This window comes from Hydractinia symbiolongicarpus, chromosome 14, assembly GCF_029227915.1.
Source record: "Hydractinia symbiolongicarpus strain clone_291-10 chromosome 14, HSymV2.1, whole genome shotgun sequence".
Lineage (NCBI taxonomy): Eukaryota > Metazoa > Cnidaria > Hydrozoa > Anthoathecata > Hydractiniidae > Hydractinia > Hydractinia symbiolongicarpus.
In genome coordinates this window covers 16,931,444-16,957,743 of record NC_079888.1, presented here as the reverse complement: position 1 = coordinate 16,957,743, position 26,300 = coordinate 16,931,444, and the positions used below count along the sequence as shown (strand labels likewise).

The following is a 26,300-nucleotide window of genomic DNA, read 5'->3' as shown; positions in this document are numbered from 1 at the left end:
TTTCTACTAACCACTCTCTCTGCACAAGAACACTTGATCAAAGAAAAAGCAAAGACAAATAGGTCATCAATTAAATATTGACAAAGCATTTAGACTTTTACTCAACATATTGTTTTGGCTTACTGCACTCGACTGTTAACATATCCATCATGTTACCGAATGGTTACTAGATGTGTAACCATTTTCTTGGGTTAAATCGCTGCAATGCCTATCATATTTATATAGCCGTGCCGCTGTGGCGCAATGGACTAGCGCGTTGGACTTCTAATTCAAAGGTTGTGGGTTCGACTCCCATCAGCGGTGATTTTTGCTAGTTTCTTACCAATGCTATTTAACAAAGGTGCTGCGCAAACAAACCCAATTCAATGTGTTTAATCAAAACCAAGTTCATTTAATGGGACGCCAAGATTAATAACGCCGAACAAAATAAAATTTAATGGAATTTCCGTAGTCATTTAAGGGATTCCATATGCACTAACCACTCTCTCTGCACAAGAACACTTGATCAAAGAAAAAGCAAAGCCAAATAGGTCATCAATTAAATATTGAAAAAGCATTTAGACTTTTACTCAACACATTGTTTTGGCTTACTTCACTCGACTGTTAACATATCCATCATGTTACCGAATGGTTACTAGATGTGTAACCATTTTCTTGGGTTAAATCGCTGCAATGCCTATCATATTTATATAGCCGTGCCGCTGTGGCGCAATGGACTAGCGCGTTGGACTTCTAATTCAAAGGTTGTGGGTTCGACTCCCATCAGCGGTGATTTATGCTAGATTTTTACCCTTGCTATTGCACAGAGATGCTTAGCAAACAAACGTGTTCAATGCGTTAAATCCAAACCAATTTCATTTAATGGGAAGCCAAGAGTAATAACGCAGAACATAATAGATATTAATGGCACATCCGTAGTCATGTAAGGCAATCGATATGCTGATTCACTAAAAGATTTTTTTGCAGCAATTACTTTTTACTAACCACTCTCTCTGCACAAGAACACTTGATCAAAGAAAAAGCAAAGACAAATAGGTCATCAATCTATTATTGACAAAGCATTTAGATTTTTACTCTACATATTGTTTTGGCTTGCTGCACTCGACTGTTAACATATCCATCCTGTTAACGAATGATTACTAGATGTGCAAACATTTTCTTTTGTTTTAATTGCTGCAATGCCTATCATATTTATATAGCCGTGCCGCTGTGGCGCAATGGACTAGCGCGTTGGACTTCTAATTCAAAGGTTGTGGGTTCGACTCCCATCAGCGGTGATTTTTGCTAGTTTCTTACCAATGCTATTTAACAAAGGTGCTGCGCAAACAAACCGAATTTAATGCGTTTAATCAAAACCAAGTTCATTTAATGGGACGCCAAGATTAATAACGCCGAACAAAGTAGAATTTAATGGAATTTCCGTAGTCATTTAAGGCATTTCATATGCTGATTCACTAAGAGATTTTTTTGCAGCAATTACTTTCTACTAACCACTCTCTCTGCACAAGAACACTTGATCAAAGAAAAAGGAAAGCTAAATAGGTCATCAATTAAATATTGACAGGGCATTTAGACTTTTACTCAACATGTTGTTTTGGCTTACTGCACTCGACTGTTAACATATCCATCATGTTATTGAGTGATTACTAGATGTGTAACCATTTTCTTGGGTTAAATCGCTGCAATGCCTATCATATTTATATAGCCGTGCCGCTGTGGGGCAATGGACTAGCGCGTTGGACTTTTAATTCAAAGGTTGTGGGTTCGACTCCCATCAGCGGTGATTTTTGCTAGTTTCTTACCAATGCTATTTAACAAAGGTGCTGCGCAAACAAACCCAATTCAATGTGTTTAATCAAAACCAAGTTCATTTAATGGGACGCCAAGATTAATAACGCCGAACAAAATAGAATTTAATGGAATTTCCGTAGTCATTTAAGGGATTCCATATGCACTAACCACTCTCTGCACAAGAACACTTGATCAAAGAAAAAGCAAAGCCAAATAGGTCATCAATCTATTATTGACAAAGCATTTAGATTTTTACTCTACATATTGTTTTGGCTTGCTGCACTCGACTTTTAACATATCCATCCTGTTAACGAATGATTACTAGATGTGCAAACATTTTGTTGGGTTAAATTGCTCCAATGCCTATCAAATATCAGTAACCGTGCCGCTGTGGCACAATGGAATAGCGCGTTGGACTTCTAATTCAAAGGTTGTGGGTTCGACTCCCATCAGCGGTGATTTATGCTAGATTTTTACCCTTGCTATTGCACAGAGATGCTTAGCAAACAAACGTGTTCAATGCGTTAAATCCAAACCAATTTCATTTAATGGGAAGGCAAGAGTAATAACGCAGAACATAATAGAAATTAATGGCACATCCGTAGTCATGTAAGGCAATCGATATGCTGATTCACTAAAAGATTTTTTTGCAGCAATTACTTTCTACTAACCACTCTCTCTGCACAAGAACACTTGATCAAAGAAAAAGCAAAGCCAAATAGGTCATCAATTAAATATTGACAAAGCATTTAGACTTTTACTCAACATGTTGTTTTGGCTTACTGCACTCGACTGTTAACATATCCATCATGTTATTGAGTTATTACTAGATGTGTAACCATTTTCTTGGGTTAAATCGCTGCAATGCCTATCATATTTATATAGCCGTGCCGCTGTGAGGCAATGGACTAGCGCGTTGGACTTCTAATTTAAAGGTTGTGGGTTCGACTCCCATCAGCGGTGATATTTGCTAGTTTCTTACCAATGCTATTTAACAAAGGTGCTGCGCAAACAAACCGAATTCAATGTGTTTAATCAAAACCAAGTTCATTTAATGGGACGCCAAGATTAATAACGTCGAACGAAATAGAATTTAATGGAATTTCCGTAGTCATTTAAGGAATTCCATATGCTGATTCACTAAAAGATTTTTTTGCAGTAATTACTTTCTACTAACCACTCTCTCTGCACAAGAACACTTGATCAAAGAAAAAGCAAAGCCAAATAGGTCATCAATCTATTATTGACAAAGCATTTAGATTTTTACTCTACATATTGTTTTGGCTTGCTGCACTCGACTTTTAACATATCCATCCTGTTAACGAATGATTACTAGATGTGCAAACATTTTGTTGGGTTAAATTGCTCCAATGCCTATCAAATATCAGTAACCGTGCCGCTGTGGCGCAATGGACTAGCGCGTTGGACTTCTAATTCAAAGGTTGTGGGTTCGACTCCCATCAGTGGGGATTTATGCTAGATTTTTACCCTTGCTATTGCACAGAGATGCTTAGCAAACAAACGTGTTCAATGCGTTAAATCCAAACCAATTTCATTTAATGGGAAGCCAAGAGTAATAACGCAGAACATAATAGAAATTAATGGCACATCCGTAGTCATGTAAGGCAATCGATATGCTGATTCACTAAAAGATTTTTTTGCAGCAATTACTTTCTACTAACCACTCTCTCTGCACAAGAACACTTGATCAAAGAAAAAGCAAAGACAAATAGGTCATCAATCTATTATTGACAAAGCATTTAGATTTTTACTTTACATATTGTTTTGGCTTGCTGCACTCGACTGTTAACATATCCATCCTGTTAACGAATGATTACTAGATGTGCAAACATTTTCTTTTGTTTTAATTGCTGCAATGCCTATCATATTTATATAGCCGTGCCGCTGTGGCGCAATGGACTAGCGCGTTGGACTTCTAATTCAAAGGTTGTGGGTTCGACTCCCATCAGCGGTGATTTTTGCTAGTTTCTTACCAATGCTATTTAACAAAGGTGCTGCGCAAACAAACCGAATTCAATGCGTTTAATCAAAACCAAGTTCATTTAATGGGACGCAAAGATTAATAACGCCGAACAAAGTAGAATTTAATGGAATTTCCGTAGTCATTTAAGGCATTTCATATGCTGATTCACTAAGAGATTTTTTTGCAGCAATTACTTTCTACTAACCACTCTCTCTGCACAAGAACACTTGATCAAAGAAAAAGCAAAGCCAAATAGGTCATCAATTAAATATTGACAGAGCATTTAGACTTTTACTCAACATGTTGTTTTGGCTTACTGCACTCGACTGTTAACATATCCATCATGTTATTGAGTGATTACTAGATGTGTAACCATTTTCTTGGGTTAAATCGCTGCAATGCCTATCATATTTATATAGCCGTGCCGCTGTGGGGCAATGGACTAGCGCGTTGGACTTCTAATTCAAAGGTTGTGGGTTCGACTCCCATCAGCGGTGATTTTTGCTAGTTTCTTACCAATGCTATTTAACAAAGGTGCTGCGCAAACAAACCGAATTCAATGTGTTTAATTAAAACCAAGTTCATCTAATGGGACGCCAAGATTAATAACGCCGAACAAAATAGAATTTAATGGAATTTCCGTAGTCATTTAAGGGATTCCATATGCTGATTCACTAAAAGGTTTTTTTGCAGTAATTACTTTCTACTAACCACTCTCTCTGCACAAGAACACTTGGTCAAAGAAAAAGCAAAGCCAAATAGGTCATCAATCTATTATTGACAAAGCATTTATATTTTTACTCTACATATTGTTTTGACTTGCTGCACTCGACTTTTAACATATCCATCCTGTTAACGAATGATTACTAGATGTGCAAACATTTTGTTGGGTTAAATTGCTCCAATGCCTATCAAATATCAGTAACCGTGCCGCTGTGGCGCAATGGACTAGCGCGTTGGACTTCTAATTCAAAGGTTGTGGGTTCGACTCCCATCAGCGGTGATTTATGCTAGATTTTTACCCTTGCTATTGCACAGAGATGCTTAGCAAACAAACGTGTTCAATGCGTTAAATCCAAACCAATTTCATTTAATGGGAAGCCAAGAGTAATAACGCAGAACATAATAGAAATTAATGGCACATCCGTAGTCATGTAAGGCAATCGATATGCTGATTCACTAAAAGATTTTTTTGCAGCAATTACTTTCTACTAACCACTCTCTCTGCACAAGAACACTTGATCAAAGAAAAAGCAAAGACAAATAGGTCATCAATCTATTATTGACAAAGCATTTAGATTTTTACTGTACATATTGTTTTGGCTTGCTGCACTCGACTGTTAACATATCCATCCTGTTAACGAATGATTACTAGATGTGCAAACATTTTCTTATGTTTTAATTGCTGCAATGCCTATCATATTTATGTAGCCGTGCCGCTGTGGCGCAATGGACTAGCGCGTTGGACTTCTAATTCAAAGGTTGTGGGTTCGACTCCCATCAGCGGTGATTTTTGCTAGTTTCTTACCAATGCTATTTAACAAAGGTGCTGCGCAAACAAACCGAATTCAATGTGTTTAATCAAAACCAAGTTCATTTAATGGGACGCCAAGATTAATAAAGCCGAACAAAATAGAATTTAATGGAATTTCCGTAGTCATTTAAGGCATTCCATATGCTGATTCACTAAAAGATTTTTTTGCAGTAATTACTTTCTACTAACCACTCTCTCTGCACAAGAACACTTGATCAAAGAAAAAGCAAAGCCAAATAGGTCATCAATCTATTATTGACAAAGCATTTAGATTTTTACTCTACATATTGTTTTGGCTTGCTGCACCCGACTTTTAACATATCCATCCTGTTAACGAATGATTACTAGATGTGCAAACTATTTGTTGGGTTAAATTGCTCCAATGCCTATCAAATATCAGCAACCGTGCCGCTGTGGCGCAATGGACTAGCGCGTTGGACTTCTAATTCAAAGGTTGTGGGTTCGACTCCCATCAGCGGTGATTTATGCTAGATTTTTACCCTTGCTATTGCACAGAGATGCTTAGCAAACAAACGTGTTCAATGCGTTAAATCCAAACCAATTTCATTTAATGGGAAGCCAAGAGTAATAACGCAGAACATAATAGAAATTAATGGCACATCCGTAGTCATGTAAGGCAATCGATATGCTGATTCACTAAAAGATTTTTTTGCAGCAATTACTTTCTACTAACCACTCTCTCTGCACAAGAACACTTGATCAAAGAAAAAGCAAAGACAAATAGGTCATCAATCTATTATTGACAAAGCATTTAGATTTTTACTCTACATATTGTTTTGGCTTGCTGCACTCGACTGTTAACATATCCATCCTGTTAACGAATGATTACTAGATGTGCAAACATTTTCTTATGTTTTAATTGCTGCAATGCCTATCATATTTATGTAGCCGTGCCGCTGTGGCGCAATGGACTAGCGCGTTGGACTTCTAATTCAAAGGTTGTGGGTTCGACTCCCATCAGCGGTGATTTTTGCTAGTTTCTTACCAATGCTATTTAACAAAGGTGCTGCGCAAACAAACGGAATTCAATGTGTTTATTCAAAACCAAGTTCATTTAATGGGACGCCAAGATTAATAACGCCGAACAAAATAGAATTTAATGGAATTTCCGTAGTCATTTAAGGCATTCCATATGCTGATTCACTAAAAGATTTTTTTCCAGTAATTACTTTCTACTAACCACTCTCTCTGCACAAGAACACTTGATCAAAGAAAAAGCAAAGCCAAATAGTTCATCAATCTATTATTGACAAAGCATTTAGATTTTTACTCAACATATTGTTTTGGCTTGCTGCACCCGACTTTTAACATATCCATCCTGTTAACGAATGATTAATAGATGTGCAAACTATTTGTTGGGTTAAATTGCTTCAATGCCTATCAAATATCAGTAACCGTGCCGCTGTGGCGCAATGGACTAGCGCGTTGGACTTCTAATTCAAAGGTTGTGGGTTCGACTCCCATCAGCGGTGATTTTTGCTAGTTTCTTACCAATGCTATTTAACAAAGGTGCTGCGCAAACAAACCGAATTCAATGCGTTTAATCAAAACCAAGTTCATTTAATGGGACGCCAAGATTAATAACGCCGAAGAAAGTAGAATTTAATGGAATTTCCGTAGTCATTTAAGGCATTTCATATGCTGATTCACTAAGAGATTGTTTTGCAGCAATTACTTTCTACTAACCACTCTCTCTTCACAAGAACACTTGATCAAAGAAAAAGCAAAGCCAAATAGGTCATCAATTAAATATTGACAAAGCATTTAGACTTTTACTCAACATGTTGTTTTGGCTTACTGCACTCGACTGTTAACATATCCATCATGTTATTGAGTGATTACTAGATGTGTAACCATTTTCTTGGGTTAAATCGCTGCAATGCCTATCATATTTCTATAGCCGTGCCGCTGTGGGGCAATGGACTAGCGCGTTGGACTTCTAATTCAAAGGTTGTGGGTTCGACTCCCATCAGCGGTGATTTTTGCTAGTTTCTTACCAATGCTATTTAACAAAGGTGCTGCGCAAACAAACCGAATTCAATGTGTTTAATCAAAACCAAGTTCATTTAATAGGACGCGAAGATTAATAACGCCGAACAAAATAGAATTTAATGGAATTTCCGTAGTCATTTAAGGCATTCCATATGCTGATTCACTAAAAGATTTTTTTGCAGTAATTACTTCTTACTAACCACTCTCTCTGCACAAGAACACTTGATCAAAGGAAAAGCAAAGCCAAATAGGTCATCAATCTATTATTGACAAAGCATTTAGATTTTTACTCTACATATTGTTTTGGCTTGCTGCACTCGACTTTTAACATATCCATCCTGTTAACGAATGATTACTAGATGTGCAAACATTTTAATGGGTTAAATTGCTCCAATGCCTATCAAATATCAGTAACCGTGCCGCTGTGGCGCAATGGACTAGCGCGTTGGACTTCTAATTCAAAGGTTGTGGGTTCGACTCCCATCAGCGGTGATTTATGCTAGTTTTGTACCCTTGCTATTGCACAGAGATGCTTAGCAAACAAACGTGTTCAATGCATTAAATCCAAACCAATTTCATTTAATGGGAAGCCAAGAGTAATAACGCAGAACATAATAGAAATTAATGGCACATCCGTAGTCATGTAAGGCAATCGATATGCTGATTCACTAAAAGATTTTTTTGCAGCAATTACTTTCTACTAACCACTCTCTCTGCACAAGAACACTTGATCAAAGAAAAAGCAAAGACAAATAGGTCATCAATCTATTATTTAAAAAGCATTTAGATTTTTACTCTACATATTGTTTTGGCTTGCTGCACTCGACTGTTAACATATCCATCCTGTTAACGAATGATTACTAGATGTGCAAACATTTTCTTTTGTTTTAATTGCTGCAATGCCTATCATATTTATGTAGCCGTGCCGCTGTGGCGCAATGGACTAGCGCGTTGGACTTCTAATTCAAAGGTTGTGGGTTCGACTCCCATCAGCGGTGATTTTTGCTAGTTTCTTACCAATGCTATTTAACAAAGGTGCTGCGCAAACAAACCGAATTCAATGCGTTTAATCAAAACCAAGTTCATTTAATGGGACGCCAAGATTAATAACGCCGAACAAAGTAGAATTTAATGGAATTTCCGTAGTCATTTAAGGCATTTCATATGCTGATTCACTAAGAGATTGTTTTGCAGCAATTACTTTCTACTAACCACTCTCTCTTCACAAGAACACTTGATCAAAGAAAAAGCAAAGCCAAATAGGTCATCAATTAAATATTGACAAAGCATTTAGACTTTTACTCAAACATGTTGTTTTGGCTTACTGCACTCGACTGTTAACATATCCATCATGTTATTGAGTGACTACTAGATGTGTAACCATTTTCTTGGGTTAAATCGCTGCAATGCCTATCATATTTATATAGCCGTGCCGCTGTGGGGCAATGGACTAGCGCGTTGGACTTCTAATTCAAAGGTTGTGGATTCGACTCCCATCAGCGGTGATTTTTGCTAGTTTCTTACCAATGCTATTTAACAAAGGTGCTGCGCAAACAAAGCGAATTCAATGTGTTTAATCAAAACCAAGTTCATTTAATAGGACGCCAAGATTAATAACGCCGAACAAAATAGAATTTAATGGAATTTCCGTAGTCATTTAAGGCATTCCATATGCTGATTCACTAAAAGATTTTTTTGCAGTAATTACTTCTTACTAACCACTCTCTCTGCACAAGAACACTTGATCAAAGGAAAAGCAAAGCCAAATAGGTCATCAATCTATTATTGACAAAGCATTTAGATTTTTACTCTACATATTGTTTTGGCTTGCTGCACTAGACTTTTAACATATCCATCCTGTTAACGAATGATTACTAGATGTGAAAACATTTTGTTGGGTTAAATTGCTCCAATGCCTATCAAATATCAGTAACCGTGCCGCTGTGGCGCAATGGACTAGCGCGTTGGACTTCTAATTCAAAGGTTGTGGGTTCGACTCCCATCAGCGGTGATTTATGCTAGATTTTTACCCTTGCTATTGCACAGAGATGCTTAGCAAACAAACGTGTTCAATGCGTTAAATCCAAACCAATTTCATTTAATGGGAAGCCAAGAGTAATAACGCAGAACATAATAGAAATTAATGGCACATCCGTAGTCATGTAAGGCAATCGATATGCTGATTCACTAAAAGATTTTTTTGCAGCAATTACTTTCTAGTAGCTACTCTCTCTGCGCAAGGACACTTGATCAAAGAAGAAGCAAAACAAAATAGGTCATCAATTTAATATTGACAAAGTATTTAGATATTTACTCTACATATTGTTTTGGCTTACTGCATTCGACTGTTAACATATTCATCATGTTAACGAATGATTACTAGATGTGCAAACATTTTCTTGGGTTAAATTGCTCCAATGCCTATCAAATATCAATAACCGTGCCGCTGTGGCGCAATGGACTAGCGCGTTGAACTTCTAATTCAAAGGTTGTGGGTTCGACTCCCATCAGCGGTGATTTTTGCTAGTTTCTTACCAATGTTATTTAACAAAGGTGCTGCGCAAACAAACCGAATTCAATGCGTTTAATCAAAACCAAGTTCATTTAATGGGACTCCAAGATTAATAACGCCGAACAAAGTAGAATTTAATGGAATTTCCGTAGTCATTTAAGGCATTTCATATGCTGATTCACTAAAAGATTTTTTTGCAGCAATTACTTTCTACTAATCACTCTCTCTGCACAAGAACACTTGATCAAAGAAAAAGCAAAGCCAAATAGGTCATCAATTAAATATTGACAAAGCATTTAGACTTTTACTCAACATGTTGTTTTGGCTTACTGCACTCGACTGTTAACATATCCATCATATTACCGAATGATTACTAGATGTGTAACCATTTTCTTGGGTTAAATCGCTGCAATGCCTATCATATTTATATAGCCGTGCCGCTGTGGTGCAATGGACTAGCGCGTTGGACTTCTAATTCAAAGGTTGTGGGTTCGACGCCCATCAGCGGTGATTTTTGCTAGTTTCTTACCAATGTTATTTAACAAAGGTGCTGCGCAAACAGACCGAATTCAATGCGTTTAATCAAAACCAAGTTCATTTAATGGGACTCCAAGATTAATAACGCCGAACAAAGTAGAATTTAATGGAAATTCCGTAGTCATTTAAGGCATTCCATATGCTGATTCACTAAAAGATTTTTTTGCAGCAATTACTTTCTACTAACCACTCTCTCTGCACAAGAACACTTGATCAAAGAAAAAGCAAAGCCAAATAGGTCATCAATTAAATATTGACAAAGCATTTAGACTTTTACTCAACATGTTGTTTTGGCTTACTGCACTCGACTGTTAACATATCCATCATGTTACCGAATGATTGCTAGATGTGTAACCATTTTCTTGGGTTAAATCGTTCCAATGCCTGTCATATTTATATACCCGTGCCACTGTGGCGCAATGGACTAGCGCGTTGGACTTCTAATTCAAAGGTTGTGGGTTCGACTCCCATCAGCGGTGATTTTTGCTAATTTCTTACCAATGCTATTTAGCAAAGGTGCTGCGCAAACAAACCGAATTCAATGTGTTTAATCAAAACCAAGTTCATTTAATGGGACGCCAAGATTAATAACGCCGAACAATATAGAATTTATTGGAATTTCCGTAGTCATTTAAGGCATTTCATATGCTGATTCACTAAAAGATTTTTTTGCAGCAATTACTTTCTACTAATCACTCTCTCTGCACAAGAACACTTGATCAAAGAAAAAGCAAAGCCAAATAGGACATCAATTAAATATTGACAAAGCATTTAGACTTTTACTCAACATGTTGTTTTGGCTTACTGCACTCGACTGTTAACATATCCATCATATTACCGAATGATTACTAGATGTGTAACCATTTTCTTGGGTTAAATCGCTGCAATGCCTATCATATTTATATAGCCGTGCCGCTGTGGTGCAATGGACTAGCGCGTTGGACTTCTAATTCAAAGGTTGTGGGTTCGACTTCCATCAGCGGTGATTTTTGCTAGTTTCTTACCAATGCTATTTAACAAAGGTGCTGCGCAAACAAACCGAATTCAATGTGTTTAATCAAAACCAAGTTCATTTAATGGGACGCCAAGATAAATAACGCCGAACAAAGTAGAATTTAATGGAATTTCCGTAGTCATTTAAGGCATTCCATATGCTGATTCACTAAAGGATTTTTTTGCAGTAATTACTTTCTACTAACCACTCTCTCTGCACAAGAACACTTGATCAAAAAAAAAGCAAAGCCAAATAGGTCATCAATCTATTATTGACAAAGCATTTAGATTTTTACTTTACATATTATTTTGGCTTGCTGCACCCGACTGTTAATATAGCCATCCTGTAAACGAATGATTACTAGATGTGCAAACATTTTTTTGGGTTAAATTGCTCCAATGCCTATCAAATATCAGTAACCGTGCCGCTGTGGCGCAATGGACTAGCGCGTTGGACTTCTAATTCAAAGGTTGTGGGTTCGACTCCCATCAGCGGTGATTTATGCTGGATTTTTACCCTTGCTATTGCACAGAGATGCTTAGCAAACAAACGTGTTCAATGCGCTAAATCCAAACCAATTTCATTTAATGGGAAGCCAACGGTAATAACGCAGAACATAATAGAAATTAATGGAACATCCGTAGTCATGTAAGGCAATCGATATGCTGATTCACTAAAAGATTTCTTTGCAGCAATTACTTTCTACTAGCAACTCTCTCTGCACAAGAACACTTGATCAAAGAAAAAGCAAAGCCAAATAGGTCATCAATTAAATATTGACAAAGCATTTATACTTTTACTCAACATATTGTTGTGGCTTACTGCACTCGACTGTTAACATATCCATCATGTTACCGAATGGTTACTAGATGTGTAACCATTTTCTTAGGTTAAATCGCTGCAATGCCTATCATATTTATATAGCCGTGCCGCTGTGGTGCAATGGACTAGCGCGTTGGATTTCTAATTCAAAGGTTGTGGGTTCGACTCCCAAAAGCGGTGATTTTTGCTAATTTCTTACCAATGCTATTTAGCAAAGGTGCTGCGCAAACAAACCGAATTCAATGTGTTTAATCAAAACCAAGTTCATCTAATGGGACGCCAAGAGTAATAACGCCGAACATTATAGAAATTAATGGAACATCCGTAGTCATGTGAGGCATTCCATATGCTGATTCACTAAAAGATTTCTTTGCAGCCATTACTTTCTACTAGCAACTCTCTCTGCACAAGAACACTTGATCAAAGAAAAAGCAAAGCCAAATAGGTCATCAATTAAATATTGACAAAGCATTTAGACTTTTACTCAACATATTGTTGTGGCTTACTGCACTCGACTGTTAACATATCCATCATGTTACCGAATGGTTACTAGATGTGTAACCATTTTCTTAGGTTAAATCGCTGCAATGCCTATCATATTTATATAGCCGTGCCACTGTGGTGCAATGGACTAGCGCGTTGGACTTCTAATTCAAAGGTTGTGGGTTCGACTCCCAACAGCGGTGATTTTTGCTAATTTCTTACCAATGCTATTTAACAAAGGTGCTGCGCAAACAAACCGAATTCAATGCGTTAAATCCAAACCAATTTCATTTAATGGGAAGCCAAGAGTAATAACGCCGAACATTATAGAAATTAATGGAACATCCGTACTCATGTGAGGCATTCCATATGCTGATTCACTAAAAGATTTCTTTGCAGCCAATACTTTCTACTAGCAACTCTCTCTGCACAAGAACACTTGATCAAAGAAAAAGCAAAGCCAAATAGGTCATCAATTAAATATTGACAAAGCATTTAGACTTTTACTCAACATATTGTTTTGGCTTACTGCACTCGACTGTTAACATATCCATCATGTTAACGAATGAGTACTAGATGTGCAAACATTTTGTTGGGTTAAATTTCTCCAATGCCTATTAAATATCAGTAGCCGTGCTGCTGTGGCGCAATGGACTAGCGCGTTGGACTTCTAATTCAAAGGTTGTGGGTTCGACTCCCATCAGCGGTGATTTTTGCTAGTTTCTTACCAATGTTATTTAACAAAGGTGCTGCGCAAACAAACCGAATTCAATGCGTTTAATCAAAACCAAGTTCATTTAATGGGACTCCAAGATTAATAACGCCGAACAAAGTAGAATTTAATGGAATTTCCGTAGTCATTTAAGGCATTTCATATGCTGATTCACTAAAAGATTTTTTTGCAGCAATTACTTTCTACTAATCACTCTCTCTGCACAAGAACACTTGATCAAAGAAAAAGCAAAGCCAAATAGGTCATCAATTAAATATTGACAAAGCATTTAGACTTTTACTCAACATGTTGTTTTGGCTTACTGCACTCGACTGTTAACATATCCATCATATTACCGAATGATTACTAGATGTGTAACCATTTTCTTGGGTTAAATCGCTGCAATGCCTATCATATTTATATAGCCGTGCCGCTGTGGTGCAATGGACTAGCGCGTTGGACTTCTAATTCAAAGGTTGTGGGTTCGACGCCCATCAGCGGTGATTTTTGCTAGTTTCTTACCAATGTTATTTAACAAAGGTGCTGCGCAAACAGACCGAATTCAATGCGTTTAATCAAAACCAAGTTCATTTAATGGGACTCCAAGATTAATAACGCCGAACAAAGTAGAATTTAATGGAAATTCCGTAGTCATTTAAGGCATTCCATATGCTGATTCACTAAAAGATTTTTTTGCAGCAATTACTTTCTACTAACCACTCTCTCTGCACAAGAACACTTGATCAAAGAAAAAGCAAAGCCAAATAGGTCATCAATTAAATATTGACAAAGCATTTAGACTTTTACTCAACATGTTGTTTTGGCTTACTGCACTCGACTGTTAACATATCCATCATGTTACCGAATGATTGCTAGATGTGTAACCATTTTCTTGGGTTAAATCGTTCCAATGCCTGTCATATTTATATACCCGTGCCACTGTGGCGCAATGGACTAGCGCGTTGGACTTCTAATTCAAAGGTTGTGGGTTCGACTCCCATCAGCGGTGATTTTTGCTAATTTCTTACCAATGCTATTTAGCAAAGGTGCTGCGCAAACAAACCGAATTCAATGTGTTTAATCAAAACCAAGTTCATTTAATGGGACGCCAAGATTAATAACGCCGAACAATATAGAATTTATTGGAATTTCCGTAGTCATTTAAGGCATTTCATATGCTGATTCACTAAAAGATTTTTTTGCAGCAATTACTTTCTACTAATCACTCTCTCTGCACAAGAACACTTGATCAAAGAAAAAGCAAAGCCAAATAGGACATCAATTAAATATTGACAAAGCATTTAGACTTTTACTCAACATGTTGTTTTGGCTTACTGCACTCGACTGTTAACATATCCATCATATTACCGAATGATTACTAGATGTGTAACCATTTTCTTGGGTTAAATCGCTGCAATGCCTATCATATTTATATAGCCGTGCCGCTGTGGTGCAATGGACTAGCGCGTTGGACTTCTAATTCAAAGGTTGTGGGTTCGACTTCCATCAGCGGTGATTTTTGCTAGTTTCTTACCAATGCTATTTAACAAAGGTGCTGCGCAAACAAACCGAATTCAATGTGTTTAATCAAAACCAAGTTCATTTAATGGGACGCCAAGATAAATAACGCCGAACAAAGTAGAATTTAATGGAATTTCCGTAGTCATTTAAGGCATTCCATATGCTGATTCACTAAAGGATTTTTTTGCAGTAATTACTTTCTACTAACCACTCTCTCTGCACAAGAACACTTGATCAAAAAAAAAGCAAAGCCAAATAGGTCATCAATCTATTATTGACAAAGCATTTAGATTTTTACTTTACATATTATTTTGGCTTGCTGCACCCGACTGTTAATATAGCCATCCTGTAAACGAATGATTACTAGATGTGCAAACATTTTTTTGGGTTAAATTGCTCCAATGCCTATCAAATATCAGTAACCGTGCCGCTGTGGCGCAATGGACTAGCGCGTTGGACTTCTAATTCAAAGGTTGTGGGTTCGACTCCCATCAGCGGTGATTTATGCTGGATTTTTACCCTTGCTATTGCACAGAGATGCTTAGCAAACAAACGTGTTCAATGCGCTAAATCCAAACCAATTTCATTTAATGGGAAGCCAACGGTAATAACGCAGAACATAATAGAAATTAATGGAACATCCGTAGTCATGTAAGGCAATCGATATGCTGATTCACTAAAAGATTTCTTTGCAGCAATTACTTTCTACTAGCAACTCTCTCTGCACAAGAACACTTGATCAAAGAAAAAGCAAAGCCAAATAGGTCATCAATTAAATATTGACAAAGCATTTATACTTTTACTCAACATATTGTTGTGGCTTACTGCACTCGACTGTTAACATATCCATCATGTTACCGAATGGTTACTAGATGTGTAACCATTTTCTTAGGTTAAATCGCTGCAATGCCTATCATATTTATATAGCCGTGCCGCTGTGGTGCAATGGACTAGCGCGTTGGATTTCTAATTCAAAGGTTGTGGGTTCGACTCCCAAAAGCGGTGATTTTTGCTAATTTCTTACCAATGCTATTTAGCAAAGGTGCTGCGCAAACAAACCGAATTCAATGTGTTTAATCAAAACCAAGTTCATCTAATGGGACGCCAAGAGTAATAACGCCGAACATTATAGAAATTAATGGAACATCCGTAGTCATGTGAGGCATTCCATATGCTGATTCACTAAAAGATTTCTTTGCAGCCATTACTTTCTACTAGCAACTCTCTCTGCACAAGAACACTTGATCAAAGAAAAAGCAAAGCCAAATAGGTCATCAATTAAATATTGACAAAGCATTTAGACTTTTACTCAACATATTGTTGTGGCTTACTGCACTCGACTGTTAACATATCCATCATGTTACCGAATGGTTACTAGATGTGTAACCATTTTCTTAGGTTAAATCGCTGCAATGCCTATCATATTTATATAGCCGTGCCACTGTGGTGCAATGGACTAGCGCGTTGGACTTCTAATTCAAAGGTTGTGGGTTCGACTCCCAACAGCGGTGATTTTTGCTAATTTCTTACCAATGCTATTTAACAAAGGTGCTGCGCAAACAAACCGAATTCAATGCGTTAAATCCAAACCAATTTCATTTAATGGGAAGCCAAGAGTAATAACGCCGAACATTATAGAAATTAATGGAACATCCGTACTCATGTGAGGCATTCCATATGCTGATTCACTAAAAGATTTCTTTGCAGCCAATACTTTCTACTAGCAACTCTCTCTGCACAAGAACACTTGATCAAAGAAAAAGCAAAGCCAAATAGGTCATCAATTAAATATTGACAAAGCATTTAGACTTTTACTCAACATATTGTTTTGGCTTACTGCACTCGACTGTTAACATATCCATCATGTTAACGAATGAGTACTAGATGTGCAAACATTTTGTTGGGTTAAATTTCTCCAATGCCTATTAAATATCAGTAGCCGTGCTGCTGTGGCGCAATGGACTAGCGCGTTGGACTTCTAATTCAAAGGTTGTGGGTTCGACTTCCATCAGCGGTGATTTATGCTAGATTTTTACCCTTGCTATTGCACAGAGATGCTGCGCAAACAAACCGTATTCAATGTGTTTAATCAAAACCAAGTCCATTTACTGGGACGCCAAGATTAATAACGCAGAACAAAGTAGAATTTAATGGAATTTCCGTAGTCATTTAAGGCATTCCATATGCTGATTCACTAGAAGTTTTTTTCATTTGCAGTAATTACTTTCTAGTAGCTACTCTCTCTGCGCAAGGGCACTTGATCAAAGAAAAAGCAAAACAAAATAGGTCATCAATTTAATATTGACAAAGTATTTAGATATTTACTCTACATATTGTTTTGGCTTACTGCACTCGACTGTAAACATATTCATCATGCTAACGAATGATTACTAGATGTGCAAACATTTTCTTGGGTTAAATTGCTCCAATGCCTATCAAATGTCAATAACCGTGCCGCTGTGGCGCAATGGACTAGCGCGTTGGACTTCTAATTCAAAGGTTGTGGCTTCGACTCCCATCAGCGGTGATTTTTGCTAGTTTCTTACCAATGCTATTTAACAAAGGTGCTGCGCAAACAAACCGAATTCAATGTGTTTAATCAAAACCAAGTTCATTTAATGGGACGCCAAGATTAATAACGCCGAACAAAATAGAATTTAATGGAATTTCCGTAGTCATTTAAGGGATTCCATATGCTGATTCACTAAAAGATTTTTTTGCAGTAATTACTTTCTACTAACCACTCTCTCTGCACAAGAACACTTGATCAAAGAAAAGGCAAAGCCAAATAGGTCATCAATCTATTATTGACAAAGCATTTAGATTTTTACTCTACATATTGTTTTGGCTTGCTGCACTCGACTTTTAACATATCCATCCTGTTAACGAATGATTACTAGATGTGCAAACATTTTGTTGGGTTAAATTGCTCCAATGCCTATCAAATATCAGTAACCGTGCCGCTGTGGCGCAATGGACTAGCGCGTTGGACTTCTAATTCAAAGGTTGTGGGTTCGACTCCCATCAGCGGTGATTTATGCTAGATTTTTACCCTTGCTATTGCACAGAGATGCTTAGCAAACAAACGTGTTCAATGCGTTAAATCCAAACCAATTTCATTTAATGGGAAGCCAAGAGTAATAACGCAGAACATAATAGAAATTAATGGCACATCCGTAGTCATGTAAGGCAATCGATATGCTGATTCACTAAAAGATTTTTTTGCAGCAATTACGTTCTACTAACCACTCTCTCTGCACAAGAACACTTGATCAAAGAAAAAGCAAAGACAAATAGGTCATCAATCTATTATTGACAAAGTATTTAGATTTTTACTGTACATATTGTTTTGGCTTGCTGCACTCGACTGTTAACATATCCATCCTGTTAACGAATGATTACTAGATGTGCAAACATTTTCTTTTGTTTTAATTGCCGCAATGCCTATCATATTTATGTAGCCGTGCCGTTGTGGCGCAATGGACTAGCGCGTTGGACTTCTAATTCAAAGGTTGTGGGTTCGACTCCCATCAGCGGTGATTTTTGCTAGTTTCTTACCAATGCTATTTAACAAAGGTGCTGCGCAAACAAACCGAATTAAATGCGTTTAATCAAAACCAAGTTCATTTAATGGGACGCCAAGATTAATAACGCAGAACAAAGTAGAATTTAATGGAATTTCCGTAGTCACTTAAGGCATTCCATATGCTGATTCACTAGAAGTTTTTTTCATTTGCAGTAATTACTTTCTAGCAGCTACTCTCTCTGCACAAGGGCACTTGATCAAAGAAAAAGCAAAACAAAGTAGGTCATCAATTTAATATTGACAAAGTATTTAGATATTTACTCTACATATTGTTTTGGCTTACTGCACTCGACTGTTAACATATTCATCATGTTAACAAATGATTACTAGATGTGCAAACATTTTCTTGGGTTAAATTGCTCCAATGCCTATCAAATGTCAATAACCGTGCCGCTGTGGCACAATGGACTAGCGCGTTGGACTTCTATTTCAAAGGTTGTGTGTTCGACTCCCATCAGCGGTGATTTTTGCTAGTTTCTTACCAATGCTATTTAACAAAGGTGCTGCGCAAACAAACCGAATTCAATGCGTTTAATCAAAACCAAGTTCATTTAATGGGACGCCAAGATTAATAACGCCGAACAAAGTAGAATTTAATGGAATTTCCGTAGTCATTTAAGGCATTTCATATGCTGATTCACTAAGAGATTGTTTTGCAGCAATTACTTTCTACTAACCACTCTCTCTGCACAAGAACACTTGATCAAAGAAAAAGCAAAGCCAAATAGGTCATCAATTAAATATTGACAAAGCATTTAGACTTTTACTCAACAAGTTGTTTTGGCTTACTGCACTCGACTGTTAACATATCCATCATGTTATTGAGTGACTACTAGATGTGTAACCATTTTCTTGGGTTAAATCGCTGCAATGCCTATCATATTTATATAGCCGCGCAGCTGTGGGGCAATGGACTAGCGCGTTGGACTTCTAATTCAAAGGTTGTGGGTTCGACTCCCATCAGCGGTGATTTTTGCTAGTTTCTTACCAATGCTATTTAACAAAGGTGCTGCGCAAACAAACCGTATTCAATGTGTTTAATCAAAACCAAATTCATTTAATGGGACGCCAAGATTAATAACGCAGAACAAAGTAGATTTTAATGGAATTTCCGTAGTCATATAAGGCATTTCATATGCTGATTCACTAGAAGTTTTTTTTATTTGCAGTAATTACTTTCTAGTAGCTACTCTCTCTGCGCAAGGGCACTTGATCAAAGAAGAAGCAAAACAAAATAGGTCATCAATTTAATATTGACAAAGTATTTAGATATTTACTCTACATATTGTTTTGGCTTACTGCATTCGACTGTTAACATATTCATCATGTTAACGAATGATTACTAGATGTGCAAACATTTTCTTGGGTTAAATTGCTCCAATGCCTATCAAATATCAATAACTGTGCCGCTGTGGCGCAATGGACTAGCGCGTTGGACTTCTAATTCAAAGGTTGTGGGTTCGACTCCCATCAGCGGTGATTTTTGCTAGTTTCTTACCAATGTTATTTAACAAAGGTGCTGCGCAAACAAACCGAATTCAATGCGTTTAATCAAAACCAAGTTCATTTAATGGGACTCCAAGATTAATAACGCCGAACAAAGTAGAAATTAATGGAATTTCCGTAGTCATTTAAAGCATTCCATATGCTGATTCACTAAAAGATTTTTTTGCAGCAATTACTTTCTACTAACCACTCTCTCTGCACAAGAACACTTGATAAAAGAAAAAGCAAAGCCAAATAGGTCATCAATTAAATATTGACAAAGCATTTAGACTTTTACTCAACATGTTGTTTTGGCTTACTGCACTCGACTGTTAACCTATCCATCATGTTACCGAATGATTGCTAGATATGTAACCATTTTCTTGGGTTGAATCGCTCCAATGCCTGTCATATTTATATAGCCGTGCAGCTGCGGCGCAATGGACTAGCGGGTTGGACTTCTAATTCAAAGGTTGTGGGTTCGACTCCCATCAGCGGTGATTTTTGCTAATTTCTTACCAATGCTATTTAGCAAAGGTGCTGCGCAAACAAACCGAATTCAATGTGTTTAATCAAAACCAAGTTCATTTAATGGGACGCCAAGATTAATAACGCCGAACAAAATAGAATTTAATGGAATTTCCGTAGTCATTTAAGGCATTTCATATGCTGATTCACTAAAAGATTTTTTTGCAGCAATTACTTTCTACTAACCACTCTCTCTGCACAAGAACACTTGATCAAAGAAAAAGCAAAGCCAAACAGGTCATCAATTAAATATTGACAAAGCATTTAGACTTTTACTCAACATGTTGTTTTGGCTTACTGCACTCGACTGTTAACATATCCATCATGTTACCAAATAATTAATAGATGTGTAACCATTTTCTTGGGTTAAATCGCTGCAATGCCTATCATATTTATACAGCCGTGCCGCTGTGGGGCAATGGACTAGCGCGTTGGACTTCTAATTCAAAGGTTGTGGGTTCGACTCCCATCAGCGGTGATTTTTGCTAGTTTCTTACCAATGCTATTTAACAAAGGTGCTGCGCAAACAAACCGAATTCAATGTGTTTAATCAAAACCAAGTTCATTTAATGGGACGCCAAGATAAATAACGCCGAACAAAATAGAATTTAATGGAATTTCCGTAGTCATTTAAGGCATTCCATATGCTGATTCACTAAAAGATTTTTTTGCAGTAAATACTTTCTACTAACCACTCTCTCTGCACAAGAACACTTGATCAAAGAAAAACCAAAGCCAAATAGGTCATCAATCTATTATTGACAAAGCATTTAGATTTTTACTTTACATATTATTTTGGCTTGCTGCACCCGACTGTTAACATATCCATCCTGTTAACGAATGATTACTAGATGTGCAAACATTTTTTTGGGTTAAATTGCTCCAATGCCTATCAAATATCAGTAACCGTGCCGCTGTGGCGCAATGGAATAGCGCGTTGGACTTCTAATTCAAAGGTTGTGGGTGCGACTCCCATCAGCGGTGATTTATGCTGGATTTTTACCCTTGCTATTGCACAGAGATGCTTAGCAAACAAACGTGTTCAATGCGTTAAATCCAAACCAATTTCATTTAATGGGAAGCCAAGAGTAATAACGCAGAACATAATAGAAATTAATGGAAAATCCGTAGTCATGTAAGGCAATCGATACGCTGATTCACTAAAAGATTTCTTTGCAGCAATTACTTTCTACTAGCAACTCTCTCTGCACAAGAACACTTGATCAAAGAAAAAGCAAAGCCAAATAGGTCATCAATTAAATATTGACAAAGCATTTAGACTTTTACTCAACATGTTGTTTTGGCTTACTGCACTCGACTGTTAACATATCCATCATGTTACCGAATGATTGCTAGATGTGTAACCATTTTCTTGGGTTGAATCGCTCCAATGCCTGTCATATTTATATAGCCGTGGAGCTGCGGCGCAATGGACTAGCGGGTTGGACTTCTAATTCAAAGGTTGTGGGTTCGACTCCCATCAGCGGTGATTTTTGCTAATTTCTTACCAATGCTATTTAGCAAAGGTGCTGCGCAAACAAACCGAATTCAATGTGTTTAATCAAAACCAAGTTCATTTAATGGGACGCCAAGATTAATAACGCCGAACAAAATAGAATTTAATGGAATTTCCGTAGTCATTTAAGGCATTTCATATGCTGATTCACTAAAAGATTTTTTTGCAGCAATTACTTTCTACTAACCACTCTCTCTGCACAAGAACACTTGATCAAAGAAAAAGCAAAGCCAAACAGGTCATCAATTAAATATTGACAAAGCATTTAGACTTTTACTCAACATGTTGTTTTGGCTTACTGCACTCGACTGTTAACATATCCATCATGTTACCAAATGATTAATAGATGTGTAACCATTTTCTTGGGTTAAATCGCTGCAATGCCTATCATATTTATATAGCCGTGCCGCTGTGGGGCAATGGACTAGCGCGTTGGACTTCTAATTCAAAGGTTGTGGGTTCGACTCCCATCAGCGGTGATTTTTGCTAGTTTCTTACCAATGCTATTTAACAAAGGTGCTGCGCAAACAAACCGAATTCAATGTGTTTAATCAAAACCAAGTTCATTTAATGGGACGCCAAGATAAATAACGCCGAACAAAATAGAATTTAATGGAATTTCCGTAGTCATTTAAGGCATTCCATATGCTGATTCACTAAAAGATTTTTTTGCAGTAAATACTTTCTACTAACCACTCTCTCTGCACAAGAACACTTGATCAAAGAAAAAGCAAAGCCAAATAGGTCATCAATCTATTATTGACAAAGCATTTAGATTTTTACTTTACATATTATTTTGGCTTGCTGCACCCGACTGTTAACATATCCATCCTGTTAACGAATGATTACTAGATGTGCAAACATTTTTTTGGGTTAAATTGCTCCAATGCCTATCAAATATCAGTAACCGTGCCGCTGTGGCGCAATGGAATAGCGCGTTGGACTTCTAATTCAAAGGTTGTGGGTGCGACTCCCATCAGCGGTGATTTATGCTGGATTTTTACCCTTGCTATTGCACAGAGATGCTTAGCAAACAAACGTGTTCAATGCGTTAAATCCAAACCAATTTCATTTAATGGGAAGCCAAGAGTAATAACGCAGAACATAATAGAAATTAATGGAAAATCCGTAGTCATGTAAGGCAATCGATACGCTGATTCACTAAAAGATTTCTTTGCAGCAATTACTTTCTACTAGCAACTCTCTCTGCACAAGAACACTTGATCAAAGAAAAAGCGAAGCCAAATAGGTCATCAATTAAATATTGACAAAGCATTTAGACTTTTATTCAACATATTGTTTTGGCTTACTGCACTCGACTGTTAACATATCCATCATGTTACCGAATGGTTACTAGATGTGTAACCATTTTCTTAGGTTAAATCGCTGCAATGCCTATCATGTTTATATAGCAGTGCCGCTGTGGTGCAATGGACTAGCGCATTGGACTTCTAATTCAAATGTTGTGGGTTCGACTCCCATCAGCGGTGATTTTTGCTAGTTTCTTACCAATGCTATTTAACAAAGGTGCTGCGCAAACAAACCGAATTCAATGTGTTTAATCAAAACCAAGTTCATTTAATGGGATGCCAAGATTAATAACGCCGAACAAAATAGAATTTAATGGAAATTCCGTAGTCATTTAAGGCATTCCATATGCTGATTCACTAAAAGATTTTTTGCAGCAATTACTTTCTACTAACCACTCTCTCTGCACAAGAACACTTGATCAAAGAAAAAGCAAAGCCAAATAGGTCATCAATCTATTATTGACAAAGCATTTAGATTTTTACTCTACATATTGCTTTGGCTTGCTGCACTCGACTGTTAGCATATCCATCATGTTAACGAATGATTACTAGATGTGCAAACATTTTGTTGGGTTAAATTGCTCCAATGCCTATTAAATATCAGTAACCGTGCCGCTGTGGCGCAATGGACTAGCGCGTTGGACTTCTAATTCAAAGGTTGTGGGTTCGACTTCCATCAGCGGTGATTTATGCTAGATTTTTACCCTTGCTATTGCACAGAGATGCTTAGCAAACAAACGTGTTCAATGCGTTAAATCCAAACCAAATTCATACAATGGAAAGCCAAGAGTAATAACGCAGAACATAATAGAATTTAATGGAATTTCCGTAGTCATTTAAGGCATTCCATATGCTGATTCACTAAAAATTTTTTTGCAGTAATTACTTTCTACTAACCACTCTCTCTGCACAAGAACACTTGATCAAAGAAAAAGCAAAGCCAAATAGGTCATCAATCTATTATTGACAAAGCATTTAGATTTTTACTTTACATATTATTTTGGCTTGCTGCACCCGACTGTTAACATATCCATCCTGTTAACGAATGATTACTAGATGTGCAAACATTTTTTTGGGTTAAATTGCTCCAATGCCTATCAAATATCAGTAACCGTGAAGCTGTGGCGAAATGGACTAGCGCGTTGGACTTCTAATTCAAAGTTTGTGGGTTCGACTCCAATCAGCGGTGATTTTTGCTAGTTTCTTACCAATGCTATTTAACAAAGGTGCTGCGCAAACAAACCGAATTCAATGTGTTTAATCAAAACCAAGTTCATTTAATGGGACGCCAAGATTAATAACGCCGAACAAAGTAGAATTTAATGGAATTTCCCTGGTCATTTAAGGCATTCCATATGCTGATTCACTAAAAGATTTTTTTGCAGCAATTACTTTCTACTAACCAATCTCTCTGCACAAGAACACTTGATCAAAGAAAAAGGAAAGCTAGATAGGTCATCAATTAAATATTGACAGAGCATTTAGACTTTTACTCAACATGTTGTTTTGGCTTACTGCACTCGACTGTTTACATATCCATCATGTTACCGAATGATTACTAGATATGTAACCATTTTCTTGGGTTAAATCGCTGCAATGCCTATCATGTTTATATAGCCGTGCCGCTGTGGCGATATGGACTAGCGCGTTGGACTTCTAATTCAAATGTTGTGGGTTCGACTCCCATCAGCGGTGATTTTTGCTAGTTTCTTACCAATGCTATTTAACAAAGGTGCTGCGCAAACAAACCGAATTCAATGTGTTTAATCGAAACCAAGTTCATTTAATGGGATGCCAAGATTAATAACGCCGAACAAAATAGAATTTAATGGAATTTCCGTAGTCACTTAAGGCATTCCATATGCTGATTCACTAAAAGATTTTTTTGCAGCAATTACTTTCTACTAACCAATCTCTCTGCACAAGAACACTTGATCAAAGAAAAAGCAAAGCCAAATAGGTCATCAATTAAATATTGACAAAGCATTTAGACTTTTACTCAACATGTTGTTTTGGCTTTGTGCACTCGACTGTTAACATATCCATCATGTTACCGAATGATTACTAGATGTGTAACCATTTTCTTGGGTTAAATCGCTACAATGCCTATCATATTTATATAGCCATGCCGCTGTGGGGCAATGGACTAGCGCGTTGGACTTCTAATTCAAAGGTTGTGGGTTCGACTCCCATCAGCGGTGATTTTTGCTAGTTTCTTACCAATGCCATTTAACAAAGGTGCTGCGCAAACAAACCGAATTCAATGTGTTTAATCAAAACCAAGTTCATTTAATGGGACGCCAAGATAAATAACGCCGAACAAAATAGAATTTAATGGAATTTCCGTAGTCATTTAAGGCATTCCATATGCTGATTCACTAAAAGAATTTTTTGCAGTAATTACTTTCTACTAACCACTCTCTCTGCACAAGAACACTTGATCAAAGAAAAAGCAAAGCCAAATAGGTCATCAATCTATTATTGACAAAGCATTTAGATTTTTACTTTACATATTGTTTTGGCTTGCTGCACTCGACTGTTAACATATCCATCCTGTTAACGAATGATTACTAGATGTGCAAACATTTTTTTGGGTTAAATTGCTCCAATGCCTATCAAATATCAGTAACCGTGCCGCTGGGGCGCAATGGACTAGCTCGTTGGACTTCTAATTCAAAGGGTGTGGGTTCGACTCCCATCAGCGGTGATTTATGCTGGATTTTTACCCTTGCTATTGCACAGAGATGCTTAGCAAACAAACGTGTTCAATGCGTTAAATCCAAACCAATTTCATTTAATGGGAAGCCAAGAGTAATAACGCAGAACATAATAGAAATTAATGGAAAATCCGTAGTCATGTGAGGCAATCGATATGCTGATTCACTAAAAGATTTCTTTGCAGCCATTACTTTCTACTAGCAACTCTCTCTGCACAAGAACACTTGATCAAAGAAAAAGCAAAGCCAAATAGG

The 26,300-nt window shown here is 37.2% G+C and overlaps 40 non-coding genes across 40 annotated transcripts; all 40 read left to right on the top strand.

Moving 5' to 3' along the window:
- Positions 1-229: 229 nt before the first annotated feature.
- On the top strand, positions 230-303 carry Trnar-ucu (transfer RNA arginine (anticodon UCU)). The gene has a single exon. It is a non-coding gene; the product is annotated as a tRNA-Arg (tRNA).
- A 394-nt stretch (positions 304-697) lies between these two features.
- On the top strand, positions 698-771 carry Trnar-ucu (transfer RNA arginine (anticodon UCU)). Its single transcript has one exon. It is a non-coding gene; the product is annotated as a tRNA-Arg (tRNA).
- A 432-nt stretch (positions 772-1,203) lies between these two features.
- Trnar-ucu (transfer RNA arginine (anticodon UCU)) lies at positions 1,204-1,277 on the top strand. The gene has a single exon. It is a non-coding gene; the product is annotated as a tRNA-Arg (tRNA).
- Positions 1,278-2,175: 898 nt separating this feature from the next.
- Positions 2,176-2,249, top strand: Trnar-ucu (transfer RNA arginine (anticodon UCU)). The gene has a single exon. It is a non-coding gene; the product is annotated as a tRNA-Arg (tRNA).
- A 937-nt stretch (positions 2,250-3,186) lies between these two features.
- Trnar-ucu (transfer RNA arginine (anticodon UCU)) lies at positions 3,187-3,260 on the top strand. Its single transcript has one exon. It is a non-coding gene; the product is annotated as a tRNA-Arg (tRNA).
- Positions 3,261-3,692: 432 nt separating this feature from the next.
- Trnar-ucu (transfer RNA arginine (anticodon UCU)) lies at positions 3,693-3,766 on the top strand. The gene has a single exon. It is a non-coding gene; the product is annotated as a tRNA-Arg (tRNA).
- A 432-nt stretch (positions 3,767-4,198) lies between these two features.
- Trnar-ucu (transfer RNA arginine (anticodon UCU)) lies at positions 4,199-4,272 on the top strand. The gene has a single exon. It is a non-coding gene; the product is annotated as a tRNA-Arg (tRNA).
- A 432-nt stretch (positions 4,273-4,704) lies between these two features.
- Trnar-ucu (transfer RNA arginine (anticodon UCU)) lies at positions 4,705-4,778 on the top strand. Its single transcript has one exon. It is a non-coding gene; the product is annotated as a tRNA-Arg (tRNA).
- A 432-nt stretch (positions 4,779-5,210) lies between these two features.
- Trnar-ucu (transfer RNA arginine (anticodon UCU)) lies at positions 5,211-5,284 on the top strand. Its single transcript has one exon. It is a non-coding gene; the product is annotated as a tRNA-Arg (tRNA).
- A 432-nt stretch (positions 5,285-5,716) lies between these two features.
- On the top strand, positions 5,717-5,790 carry Trnar-ucu (transfer RNA arginine (anticodon UCU)). Its single transcript has one exon. It is a non-coding gene; the product is annotated as a tRNA-Arg (tRNA).
- Positions 5,791-6,222: 432 nt separating this feature from the next.
- On the top strand, positions 6,223-6,296 carry Trnar-ucu (transfer RNA arginine (anticodon UCU)). Its single transcript has one exon. It is a non-coding gene; the product is annotated as a tRNA-Arg (tRNA).
- A 432-nt stretch (positions 6,297-6,728) lies between these two features.
- On the top strand, positions 6,729-6,802 carry Trnar-ucu (transfer RNA arginine (anticodon UCU)). Its single transcript has one exon. It is a non-coding gene; the product is annotated as a tRNA-Arg (tRNA).
- A 432-nt stretch (positions 6,803-7,234) lies between these two features.
- On the top strand, positions 7,235-7,308 carry Trnar-ucu (transfer RNA arginine (anticodon UCU)). Its single transcript has one exon. It is a non-coding gene; the product is annotated as a tRNA-Arg (tRNA).
- A 432-nt stretch (positions 7,309-7,740) lies between these two features.
- On the top strand, positions 7,741-7,814 carry Trnar-ucu (transfer RNA arginine (anticodon UCU)). Its single transcript has one exon. It is a non-coding gene; the product is annotated as a tRNA-Arg (tRNA).
- A 432-nt stretch (positions 7,815-8,246) lies between these two features.
- Trnar-ucu (transfer RNA arginine (anticodon UCU)) lies at positions 8,247-8,320 on the top strand. The gene has a single exon. It is a non-coding gene; the product is annotated as a tRNA-Arg (tRNA).
- Positions 8,321-9,259: 939 nt separating this feature from the next.
- Positions 9,260-9,333, top strand: Trnar-ucu (transfer RNA arginine (anticodon UCU)). The gene has a single exon. It is a non-coding gene; the product is annotated as a tRNA-Arg (tRNA).
- A 431-nt stretch (positions 9,334-9,764) lies between these two features.
- On the top strand, positions 9,765-9,838 carry Trnar-ucu (transfer RNA arginine (anticodon UCU)). Its single transcript has one exon. It is a non-coding gene; the product is annotated as a tRNA-Arg (tRNA).
- Positions 9,839-10,270: 432 nt separating this feature from the next.
- On the top strand, positions 10,271-10,344 carry Trnar-ucu (transfer RNA arginine (anticodon UCU)). Its single transcript has one exon. It is a non-coding gene; the product is annotated as a tRNA-Arg (tRNA).
- Positions 10,345-10,776: 432 nt separating this feature from the next.
- Positions 10,777-10,850, top strand: Trnar-ucu (transfer RNA arginine (anticodon UCU)). The gene has a single exon. It is a non-coding gene; the product is annotated as a tRNA-Arg (tRNA).
- A 432-nt stretch (positions 10,851-11,282) lies between these two features.
- Trnar-ucu (transfer RNA arginine (anticodon UCU)) lies at positions 11,283-11,356 on the top strand. Its single transcript has one exon. It is a non-coding gene; the product is annotated as a tRNA-Arg (tRNA).
- Positions 11,357-11,788: 432 nt separating this feature from the next.
- Trnar-ucu (transfer RNA arginine (anticodon UCU)) lies at positions 11,789-11,862 on the top strand. The gene has a single exon. It is a non-coding gene; the product is annotated as a tRNA-Arg (tRNA).
- A 937-nt stretch (positions 11,863-12,799) lies between these two features.
- On the top strand, positions 12,800-12,873 carry Trnar-ucu (transfer RNA arginine (anticodon UCU)). Its single transcript has one exon. It is a non-coding gene; the product is annotated as a tRNA-Arg (tRNA).
- Positions 12,874-13,305: 432 nt separating this feature from the next.
- On the top strand, positions 13,306-13,379 carry Trnar-ucu (transfer RNA arginine (anticodon UCU)). Its single transcript has one exon. It is a non-coding gene; the product is annotated as a tRNA-Arg (tRNA).
- A 432-nt stretch (positions 13,380-13,811) lies between these two features.
- Trnar-ucu (transfer RNA arginine (anticodon UCU)) lies at positions 13,812-13,885 on the top strand. Its single transcript has one exon. It is a non-coding gene; the product is annotated as a tRNA-Arg (tRNA).
- Positions 13,886-14,317: 432 nt separating this feature from the next.
- Trnar-ucu (transfer RNA arginine (anticodon UCU)) lies at positions 14,318-14,391 on the top strand. Its single transcript has one exon. It is a non-coding gene; the product is annotated as a tRNA-Arg (tRNA).
- A 432-nt stretch (positions 14,392-14,823) lies between these two features.
- Positions 14,824-14,897, top strand: Trnar-ucu (transfer RNA arginine (anticodon UCU)). Its single transcript has one exon. It is a non-coding gene; the product is annotated as a tRNA-Arg (tRNA).
- Positions 14,898-15,329: 432 nt separating this feature from the next.
- Trnar-ucu (transfer RNA arginine (anticodon UCU)) lies at positions 15,330-15,403 on the top strand. The gene has a single exon. It is a non-coding gene; the product is annotated as a tRNA-Arg (tRNA).
- Positions 15,404-16,340: 937 nt separating this feature from the next.
- Positions 16,341-16,414, top strand: Trnar-ucu (transfer RNA arginine (anticodon UCU)). Its single transcript has one exon. It is a non-coding gene; the product is annotated as a tRNA-Arg (tRNA).
- Positions 16,415-16,846: 432 nt separating this feature from the next.
- On the top strand, positions 16,847-16,920 carry Trnar-ucu (transfer RNA arginine (anticodon UCU)). The gene has a single exon. It is a non-coding gene; the product is annotated as a tRNA-Arg (tRNA).
- A 436-nt stretch (positions 16,921-17,356) lies between these two features.
- On the top strand, positions 17,357-17,430 carry Trnar-ucu (transfer RNA arginine (anticodon UCU)). The gene has a single exon. It is a non-coding gene; the product is annotated as a tRNA-Arg (tRNA).
- Positions 17,431-17,862: 432 nt separating this feature from the next.
- On the top strand, positions 17,863-17,936 carry Trnar-ucu (transfer RNA arginine (anticodon UCU)). The gene has a single exon. It is a non-coding gene; the product is annotated as a tRNA-Arg (tRNA).
- A 432-nt stretch (positions 17,937-18,368) lies between these two features.
- Trnar-ucu (transfer RNA arginine (anticodon UCU)) lies at positions 18,369-18,442 on the top strand. The gene has a single exon. It is a non-coding gene; the product is annotated as a tRNA-Arg (tRNA).
- A 1,452-nt stretch (positions 18,443-19,894) lies between these two features.
- Trnar-ucu (transfer RNA arginine (anticodon UCU)) lies at positions 19,895-19,968 on the top strand. The gene has a single exon. It is a non-coding gene; the product is annotated as a tRNA-Arg (tRNA).
- Positions 19,969-20,906: 938 nt separating this feature from the next.
- On the top strand, positions 20,907-20,980 carry Trnar-ucu (transfer RNA arginine (anticodon UCU)). The gene has a single exon. It is a non-coding gene; the product is annotated as a tRNA-Arg (tRNA).
- Positions 20,981-21,412: 432 nt separating this feature from the next.
- On the top strand, positions 21,413-21,486 carry Trnar-ucu (transfer RNA arginine (anticodon UCU)). Its single transcript has one exon. It is a non-coding gene; the product is annotated as a tRNA-Arg (tRNA).
- Positions 21,487-22,423: 937 nt separating this feature from the next.
- Positions 22,424-22,497, top strand: Trnar-ucu (transfer RNA arginine (anticodon UCU)). The gene has a single exon. It is a non-coding gene; the product is annotated as a tRNA-Arg (tRNA).
- Positions 22,498-22,929: 432 nt separating this feature from the next.
- On the top strand, positions 22,930-23,003 carry Trnar-ucu (transfer RNA arginine (anticodon UCU)). Its single transcript has one exon. It is a non-coding gene; the product is annotated as a tRNA-Arg (tRNA).
- A 431-nt stretch (positions 23,004-23,434) lies between these two features.
- Trnar-ucu (transfer RNA arginine (anticodon UCU)) lies at positions 23,435-23,508 on the top strand. Its single transcript has one exon. It is a non-coding gene; the product is annotated as a tRNA-Arg (tRNA).
- A 431-nt stretch (positions 23,509-23,939) lies between these two features.
- Trnar-ucu (transfer RNA arginine (anticodon UCU)) lies at positions 23,940-24,013 on the top strand. Its single transcript has one exon. It is a non-coding gene; the product is annotated as a tRNA-Arg (tRNA).
- A 1,442-nt stretch (positions 24,014-25,455) lies between these two features.
- On the top strand, positions 25,456-25,529 carry Trnar-ucu (transfer RNA arginine (anticodon UCU)). Its single transcript has one exon. It is a non-coding gene; the product is annotated as a tRNA-Arg (tRNA).
- Positions 25,530-26,300: the final 771 nt, after the last annotated feature.